This window comes from Egretta garzetta, unplaced genomic scaffold, assembly GCF_000687185.1.
Source record: "Egretta garzetta isolate BGI_Z169 unplaced genomic scaffold, ASM68718v1 scaffold248, whole genome shotgun sequence".
NCBI lineage: Eukaryota > Metazoa > Chordata > Aves > Pelecaniformes > Ardeidae > Egretta > Egretta garzetta.
This window is the reverse complement of record NW_009260596.1, coordinates 3,140,849-3,150,241: the sequence shown is the minus strand read 5'-3', so window position 1 is coordinate 3,150,241 and position 9,393 is coordinate 3,140,849.

Sequence of the window (9,393 nt, the reverse complement as noted above, 5' to 3'; positions counted from 1 at the left end):
CCCGCCCCCCCATCGTTCTGCGTCTTCAGTTCCCTACCATATGTCCAGTAGCTTGCCCTCAGTGTCTGCATACTGGCAGCAAAATTTTTTTTTTTTTTTTTTTTTAAAATATTACTTAAATGACTGGTTGCAGAGGCTGTGCAGGCACACAGGCCAGCAGAAAACCCCTTGGAGGACCCCAGCCCCCTTGGCTTAGGATGGGAGGAGATGCCTGTGCTCAGTGCGGAGGCAGAGCCTGGAGAAGAGGGGTGGGGGGCTGCGAGCCCATTGTTCTCTACCACCAACACCCCTTCAGCTTTGGCCACCTTGGAGGTGTTTCTCCCAGGCGAGGAGCTGGGGGTGGCCTAGGAAGGAGCGGGTCGGGGTCCCCACAGCACCTCCGATTGAGGTGGGGTGCCCAATAGCTAGAGCAGGCGTGGGTGCCACGGCCTTTCCCTGCTTGCTCTGGCCTGGTAGGTGAGGAACAAGCAACGACATGTCCTTACGCCATCCCTTCTCCAATGTTTTTCCTTTTGCCCTGCCTCATCAATTTAACCTGCACCTGTATGGTGTTTCCAAAGACTTTTGGTAATATACCTCTTGTCTTGAGGGAAGAAAGAAACATTTTTTCCTGCAGTTGTGTATAGAGAACCTAAGCATAAATACCTGCTAATTTTTGGGTCCCAGACTCCAAAATTCAGGGGTGCAGGGTGCCAGGAGGGTCGCTAACTATAAATGAAGCTGTGCCCTCATTACTGTACTGCCTGCTCCAATATCCTGAATTCTTGGAGGCAGCCTAACACCAGCTAGCGTTATCAACTGTCTCACAGTTCTTACCTGAGAATTTAGCTAGTTTTATTTTCTGCTTTTTTTTCCAGAGGATCACAAATTGAACTTCTGCAGGCCGGTAGGTTTCTTCAGTGGCTCTTTCTGTGGTTCCACTATTATAAATGAGGAATTGAAGCACGAAACACTAAACATCCATAGATTTTAGAGTTCAGATGCATAGTTACCTTGGTGCTTCTAGTGCTGAGTACTTTACATGGGCTTGCTTTAAAGGACTTACTTTGCATGCTGTTGAGTGTCATATGTGTCTGGAAATCCAACAAGATAAGGTTTTCAGGGATTATTTTTCCTTTTTTAACTTGTAGAATACAGAAGTAACAGAATCAAGTTTAACTTTAGAATACCTGAACATACACTGAGCATTATTGTTTTGTAGGTTTTGGATATAAACATAAGTATTTTTCTATTATTTTTCTATGGGTTTCACAATCTGTAGAGGTTGTCAAATTTAAGTAAATTTACAGCTAATCCATGTTCAAGAGGAAGAATTAAACTGAAATTTTGGATTACTGACTCTTTAATAATTAAATAGACTATTACTGTAGGTAAACTGAACTATTATTTTCAATAACTGCTCTAATTCTAATTTCAGTAACTAAAACTCGAAAGTGAAGAGTAAAGAGCTAAACAATGCGTAAGGTTTGAAAAAAGATCAGTGTTGCTACTTGATTGGATTTTAACACCAAGGTTCTGTTTATTGTAACAGTTTGTTACCATAGAAGTATAAACTGAAAGGTAGCAACGATGACTTAGAATAATATGTTATATTAAATAAACTTGTCCTGTTAGCACTGCATGCAAGGCTTTATTTACATTACAGTAAGCTGTTTTCTGCTGCATTTACAATTCCGCTATACAAATAAATTAAGGGATCTCATGACAGTATGATTTACTTTCTCCCTGAAAACTGAAAGACATCAATATTTTTGAGCATATTTGCTTGGAAGTGGTTACATTAAATTTTCTATTGGGGCACCATCAAACCTACCATCTAAGAAAGGAAATATCTTCTTGTTCCTCATACTCAAGGGATGGGCAAATATTAAATACCGTATTTAGAATTCAATGCTCTTGCAAACAGTATTGAATAACCTTTTAAAATGTATTCCTGTCCTGCAACAACAGATGAACAGCCACAAAATGAAATAACTTGAATGAGCTGGTACAGTTGCAGACAAAGCTTTGACTGTTTGGTCTTCTGTGTTGTACAAATGTACTCTTTTGGAAATCAGGGAACTTATGCTTCAGCTTTGGTTGTGTTGAAGAGGTGTAGCTGAGTGAATGATTTGTCCTGTGATAGTGGTGGTGGTGATAGATAAACTGTGAGGGAAAAACTGAGTCTGAACTTCCACTCCCAGGATTATTTGCAGGGCTGATAAACTGGGGGGTGAGGGCAGGGAAGAAGTATTTCTGTTTAGATAAAGGAGCAGATTCTGTCTGCATTCCAGGTGCAAAGGCCGTGGAACATCACAGTCCAGTCTGTTTTTATATAATATTTTCATTAAGATACGTACTTATGACATGATACAGGTATCATTTCTTCTGTGAACATCTGTTCCTTTAAAAAAAAAGTGTCAAGTATAATTTCATTTCCTATAAGGGTAGAGCTGGTAGAGTTCATTTGAGATATCTTGGTACATGTATTTGGAGTTAAGCTCTTACTCTTTCTACCCTTTTTTTCACTACAAGCTGTTTGACAAAACACAGGATAACCTATTCTTTTTGTAAACATTGCCTCCTCTTGTTGCTCAGCCTGATGCAGTTCCCGTTCATTAGGAGCCTGGGTCCTGGGAGGAGAGGGATGCTGCTCCCTTCCTGTGCCCGGCACCATATGGTAAAGTTCCCCCCGTGAGGGCACATGCCATCGGGTTTTCTGAGCCACCAAATTCAACATCATTTGAAGTTATAAACTGTCCAACTAAAATATTTACAGGATTTCTAGTTATTTATCTGACAAATTGGAAAAAAAAAAAGTAATGCCACCCTTTCATCTGCAGAAGATCCCTTGCTTACAGAAAATGCTACATACAGGGCTTCCACGATGGTATTACGCATTCATACTTTGATTTCCAGTATGCGTAGGAGCACAAGAGACATGCCAGCTCTGCTGTGCTCAGTTGGTGGTGCAGCGATGACACTTACATCCACCCTTAGCTTTTTGTGTTCTTCCCAGCTGGATACTTTTCTTGGTTACAATTTTGTGTTTTGTGCATCTCTGGCATGATGCCGTCAGTTTCAAGGTCCCATGTGCTGTTTGGTCTGTTTTCAAAGAATTTCCTCAGTGTTCAGGTTTGATTTAATGCTTGTAGAAGGCAGCAAAGTGGGCATTAGTCCCACCCATGGAAACAAAGTGTTGGTATTTGGAAAACCTCTAGATATTACCATACTTTTAAATAATTTGGGGAGTGGAAGCAGGAGGGGGCACTACTCTCATGCCCTCTAGTAGATCAATGTGAAAATGTTACTTTTACTTTTATTAACTATTTGCTTACATTTTTCCTTCTCTTTTCAAATTTCTTTTCCTGGAGCAGTGGGGTGGGGGAATAAACTTGCAGCTCTGTTACTGTTTTTCTCAACTGTGTGTCCTACTACTTAAAAGCTGATCCTGTGTTTTCTTTTTTCCAGAATGAGCCTCCCATTATGTTTCAATGGAACAAAAGCTTGCAAAGAATACTGATAAATAAGAATAAACAAATCTCATGGGAAAACTTAGAAATTAATGAAATGCGATTTAAACATTTCCAACCTAGTGGACCTGCTTTGTCTGAAAGCATGTTAGAAGTATGATACTGCTTTGATTACTGTGGCAATGTTATAGTAGTGGGAAGTGTTTTTAAAAGAAATATTTTCTAGTTTGTATAAGGGCTCTTTTAATTAAAAGTGGACTATTTGGCTATGGTAACACATTTTCTCATTTGATATATCCTTTTAGTAGTCATCATTAGTATTGTATTGAAGATTTTCTGCATGAAACAAGTAATGCAAACTCCCTGGGGCTGAATATCATATAATAATCAGGTAAACCAACCCGCCAAAAAACCAACCAACAAAAGAAAAAGTAAGCAATGATACATAATTGAGAGAGAAGCTGCTTTTTAATGTTCTGAGCTGGACACAGTGATGACTTATCTGGGAAATTACAAGTTATCTGAGAGCAATTGCTGCTGATTTGAAGTTTCATGAGAAAATACTGTTATTTTGCCATTTCTGGTGAAGGTGAGCTGAAATGATTTGTGTAACGTGTCTGCAGCTCTGTAAGCAGTAATTCAAATATAAGTTGATACTACCCGACCTCTCTCCTTAGTTTCTATGTCAGTAGAAAACCTAACTGGAAGCAGAACTTCATTGCTATTTGGCAAAATATTAATGAACCTTGTAGGAAGGCTTTATGCATTTATCAGATAAAGATTACAAAAAGCCCTGAATTTGACAAACACAGAAGAGTAGAAGACTTTGAAAGAGTAACGTAGACAAATAGGCTTTCTGGTATTGAGTCTGTCTGTCTTCAATCTGTCTGTATGTCCATGGCCTCCAGGAGGGCAGGGGGCTGCCAGTGGTCCTGGCCCTCTGCGGAAGCCCGGGGAGCTGTCTCACTTGCCTTAGGATGTCTTGGGTAACACCAGGTACCTATGCTTAGGCAACAGAAATGGTTCTTAGATGTCTGTCTTTGTTTAACAGGCCTCTAGACACCTAAATATAGGTGTGGGAATCTCAAAGTGGGCCCTGCACTAGGAGCTTGAAGTGTTTCATCACAGCTTAAAGCAAGAGTATCTGTAACCATTGCACAAGGTCAAGTTTGCTGTCAGTCTTCCTGAACATTAATACATTTGTATAGATTTATCGCTGACAGTTTTTCTTAATTTTTTTCCCCTTGTTGTGAGAAAAATTTGGATGGTAGTTTCTCATCAGTGTGAAAACACTGAGAAATTCTGACCCAGGGCATCTCCCACCTAGTTCAGAATCCCCCTTATGTACTTTACTTTGACACCTACTCATGTAAAGTTTTTTCTTTCAGTGCCTAGCTTATGATTTTTGTCCTTTCAGAAGAAATAAAATGAAAAAACCCCATCATTTTTCATTACTTCATTTAATTTTGTTATCACTATTTAACCATCAATACTTACATGAAAAGTTTTCTTCTTGCACTGAGGTGACTTTAGAATATGTCTTCCTTTATCCAAGTTGGGCATATTTCTGTGCATGTGTTATTTTTTTCAAAGTAAATTCTTCCATTGTATTTCTCACTTATTGCTCTGACCTATCTGTAGCATTTTTCCAGCTGCATCTGTAATGGACATGAGTTTCAACTATCCTAGTGTGGGTGGGGTTGAAATATACTTCTATATGAAGGGTTCCATTTTTATCCTTTATGATGTTTTTTTTATGTGGTTTAAAATTATACTGGCTGTTCTGTAGTCCTGTTGCATACCATTCAGGTTTCATTTCAAATTAATTTCCTCCAGGGCTCTTATTACTGTTGCTTTTCAACTTCTCCCTGTATGCTAAATTATTATGAGGACCCTCAGGTAGTCTGGTAGTGCTAGGAAAAAAAAAAAAAAGAGCAGTGCAACAGAGGTCATTCCTACCTGGGGAGCAAGAAAAGGTTTATGTCACTGGGGAGCTGTTGAAATCTCTAAGACATATGGGCAGGGAGAGTGAGGTTTTTTGCCATTGCTGTAGTCTTTTTAATATCTGAAGCACTACTAATTTGAAGACTTCATTGTTAAATAGTCTGCATTTGTAACTTGGCCTTTAAGTGTTGCATAACTACTGAATATGTGAGTGTTCCATTGAAGTGTTTTGTTTTTTTTTTTTTTTTCCAAATACAAATACTAGGAAATGTAATAATGTATGTTTTGGTAAATATTAGCCAACATACTTTTTCAGTCCAAACAGTTTGCATTAAAAAAAAAGTTATTGCTACACAGCTTATTGACATATGAAATATGTTGTCCGTGACAACTACCTATAGAAATTTTATGGTGTCTCTACATAATGTTAAGATCAAGTGACATGATGAGGCATTTATCAATTTACCAGACTTTGATTTTGCTGTATGAAGGAAATATGGGGTTTTGGTTTTGGGGGGGTGTGGTGGTGTTGGTTTTGGGGGAGGTGTTTGGTTTTGGGGGGAGGGTTTACACTTTTTAAAAAGTGTGCCCATTTGTTTGAAATATTTTAACTGATGGAAGAGAATTTTGGAGAATTCTCTAGGGAGATGCTTACTGTCTGCATTCTTCTAACTTTTCAGCCCTTTTCCCTAACTATTAATTCCTATAGAATATCAATACCTAAGGAAAAGGTAAGACAGCCAGTTAATCTAGGTAAAGCTATTAAACTGTATTTCTGTCAAAATATCCAAGGTAATCAATGTCCAAAAGTGATTTTAATTTGTAAATATGGTTTTTACTTCATTACTTACCGTTGAATTCGGTGTTGCAGCTGGTGGCAGAATGCTACATGGCCTGTTTGTTGGTTTTGGTTAATGTTTTAGTTACACCTGGAAAATATCCTGGATTTGGGTTTAGTCCTATAGGGCATGCTGATAGCCCAGGATACTCCTTTCCTGTGCAGAGAGCAGAAGGACTTGAAGAAGAGTGCATGATCTAAACTGGGAATTAGGCAGGGAGAAAACAAATAACAAAAAATGTCTTCCATCTATAAAATTCTGTGATAAATACTGTAGAGGTTTTCATGTGACTGACTTAAAAATTGCTCCTTTGGTGGCAGCTCAGCAGAGACAGCCTCGGTGCATCTCTGCTGGGAGGGGACTGGGGCACGCTGTTACCCTCCTGCTTATCCCTGCTGTCAGGGAACGTTCTCTTGTGGGCTGCATTTGAGTCATGCACATGTACCCAAGGAAGAAATTTCCTCTGCAGCTTAAGCAGCCTTTTAGATGCTTTGTATATCGCCACTGTCAACTTCAGGCTAGACAGTTCACCTAGATTTTATTTTATTTTTTTTTTTTACTTGTTCTTAGGAAGTCACCTTTCCTATTTCTCTTCAACCGATGATGTGAAATGGTTTTCAGGAAGGTGCTGCCTGTGGGTGCGTGCAATCATCCACAAAGCGCCGTTAGGAACAGTGGGTGACTACACTGCCGGTGTCCTGCTTCTTGCCGCCCCAGGGGGATGGGGCTGCTGCCCTCCTTGTGGGTACAGATGAGATGCTTTGGAGTGAAGTGGCAAATGGCTGTAAATTTTAATGGGATTTGGCTGCCAGAATCTCTTAGGCCAATTTTAAAATTTTAATCTGTGGCTGAATGTTTCTTGGGAAGAGACTTTCCCTCTAAATATTCATTTCTTGTCAGCTGAAGGAAAGCGGGTTTTTTCATTGCGCTGGTTTTTGAATCTGGAAGAGTCAGACTTGACTGAAAGTATTTGTTCTACATTATCATATGTAATATAATTCTGAAGGATGATGCTGTCTGTATACTATATGCCAGTCTTTTAGAAGTTTTTTCTGTTGACATATCTGGCCTGTTCATAATGCCTTTATTTTTTAATCATATTGAGTGCCCTGGTGCATTATTTTTATACCTCATACTTCATGTAATATTAGGCTGAATCATTTATTATAAATTTCTGATCTTATACAACAACATATACTCTGATTATTTTCTCTATGTATCCTTTTTTCTTTACACTTACATTCTAGGAAACTGCACGTTGCATGGAAGAAAGCTCTCCTGTTCCTCGCTATGATCTGTGAAAACAGCTAGCAGACAGGTCTTGGTACCTGTGTGGAAGTCTAACCTTGCAACAGCAACAGGACTGATCAGCCTTCATCCGAGGCTTCAGGAAGGATGGGGAGGCGTGGCAGGGAAAGGTGTGTTTCGGACACAGGGGCTAGTGGGAAGCAGGGTCATGTTCAGAAAGGACAGGTCCCTTCTATTTGTCGTTTCTATTAAGTCCACTGATGATTCAATGTAATGAATAAGTAAATACCAAAGCTATGCAACAGCAGTCTTTTTATTAGTAAACCAACTCCTCCCAGTTCAGAGGAAGTCAAATTTCAAAACTACTGCTGAGAAAATGATGTCAAATATGACATTCATCTGAAGCAGGACAATTAGGGTTGGGTGGTTTGGTTTTTTAATAATTATATAAACTATATATATTACGACAGTGGATTTAACAGGGGAAGAACAAAGTGGCTGGGTACCACTTTTAATGATGCACTAAACTATTAGCCCAATGATGAGGGTGGTCATGCTAGACATAGTAGAATCAGATTCAGTTCGCTTTTTTGTCTAAGGACACTTGAGCACCCAGCTCCCCTCTCTGTTAACCAGGCTAGAAATAACTTGGAATTAAGATCTGTTGTGCTGCTCTGTATAGAAAATTAAACATTCAGGGGAGCAGGGACTGGAACCAGATGTCTCATTTCCCAAGTGACTAATCTAGCCACCAGGCTTGAGAGTTGCATTTTCTCATTACCCCTCCATTCCTCCATTTACATACCGTTTATACATGGGAGACAGTTCCAATTGGCCTGTAGCATTAGAAATTACCACACTAGCATATAATTTTCCACAGGGTATAATTGGACCATGCCGAATTCAAGTGCAGGAGGGAGCGATTAGCTAAAAGATATTTTGGTAGGTCCAGCACCAAGACCTGTGTCGTTTGTCATAGAGACAAAGTGTTGTTATTTTTACTTGCCTTTTCTGAGGCATTTTTCTGCCCTTGGGGTTGCCTCAAGGAGCCAAGACACCTTCAGTTCCAGTCTGAACTGAAAAGAATGTGAGGAAATGGCCTCCTGAGCTGTGTTAGGAGGAGTGTTGCCTGCAGGTTGAGGGAGGTGGTCCTTCCCCTCTGCTCCGCAATGGTGAGGCCACATCAGCAGTGCTGGTTCAGTTCTGGGCTCCCCAGTACAAGAGAGATATGGATGCACCGGAGCAAGTCCAGCACAAGGCCACAAAGATGATTAGGGGACTGGAGCATCTCCTCTGTGAGGAGAGGCTGGGACTGTTCAGCTTGGAGAAAAGAAGGTTCAGGGGGATCTCATCAATGTGTACAAAAACCTGAAGGGAGGGAAGGAAGTGGAGGGAGCCAATGCTTTCCAGTGGTGGCCTGTGACAGGGCAAGAGCCAATGGGCACAAGCTAAAACAGAGCAGCTCCTGTCTGAACAACAAGAAACACTGTGTCACTGTGAGGGTAACCAAGTACTGGTATGCGTTGCCCAGAAAAGTTGTGGAGCCTCCATCCCTGGAGATATTCTAAACTTTACTGGACACTGTCCTGGGCTTACCTGCTTTAGCTGACCTTTCTTGAGCAGGGGAGTTGGACTAGATGATCCTCGGAGGCCTATTCTGACTTCAGTTTTTCTGTGAAAAATGTGCAGTTCTGTTATCCTCTTCTACTTGCACTCATTGACCATATAAATGTCATGTACCTAGGTTTCTTATTCTGTCAGATTAAGATATGAAACCTATACAAAAAAACCCAACAAAAACCAAACCAACCCCCCCCCCCCAAAAAAAAAACCCCAAACCAAAACCCTGAAAAAAGTTAAATCAAGAATGAAGTCTTCCCTTAAATTCGTAGGTGACAGAAGCCAGTTAG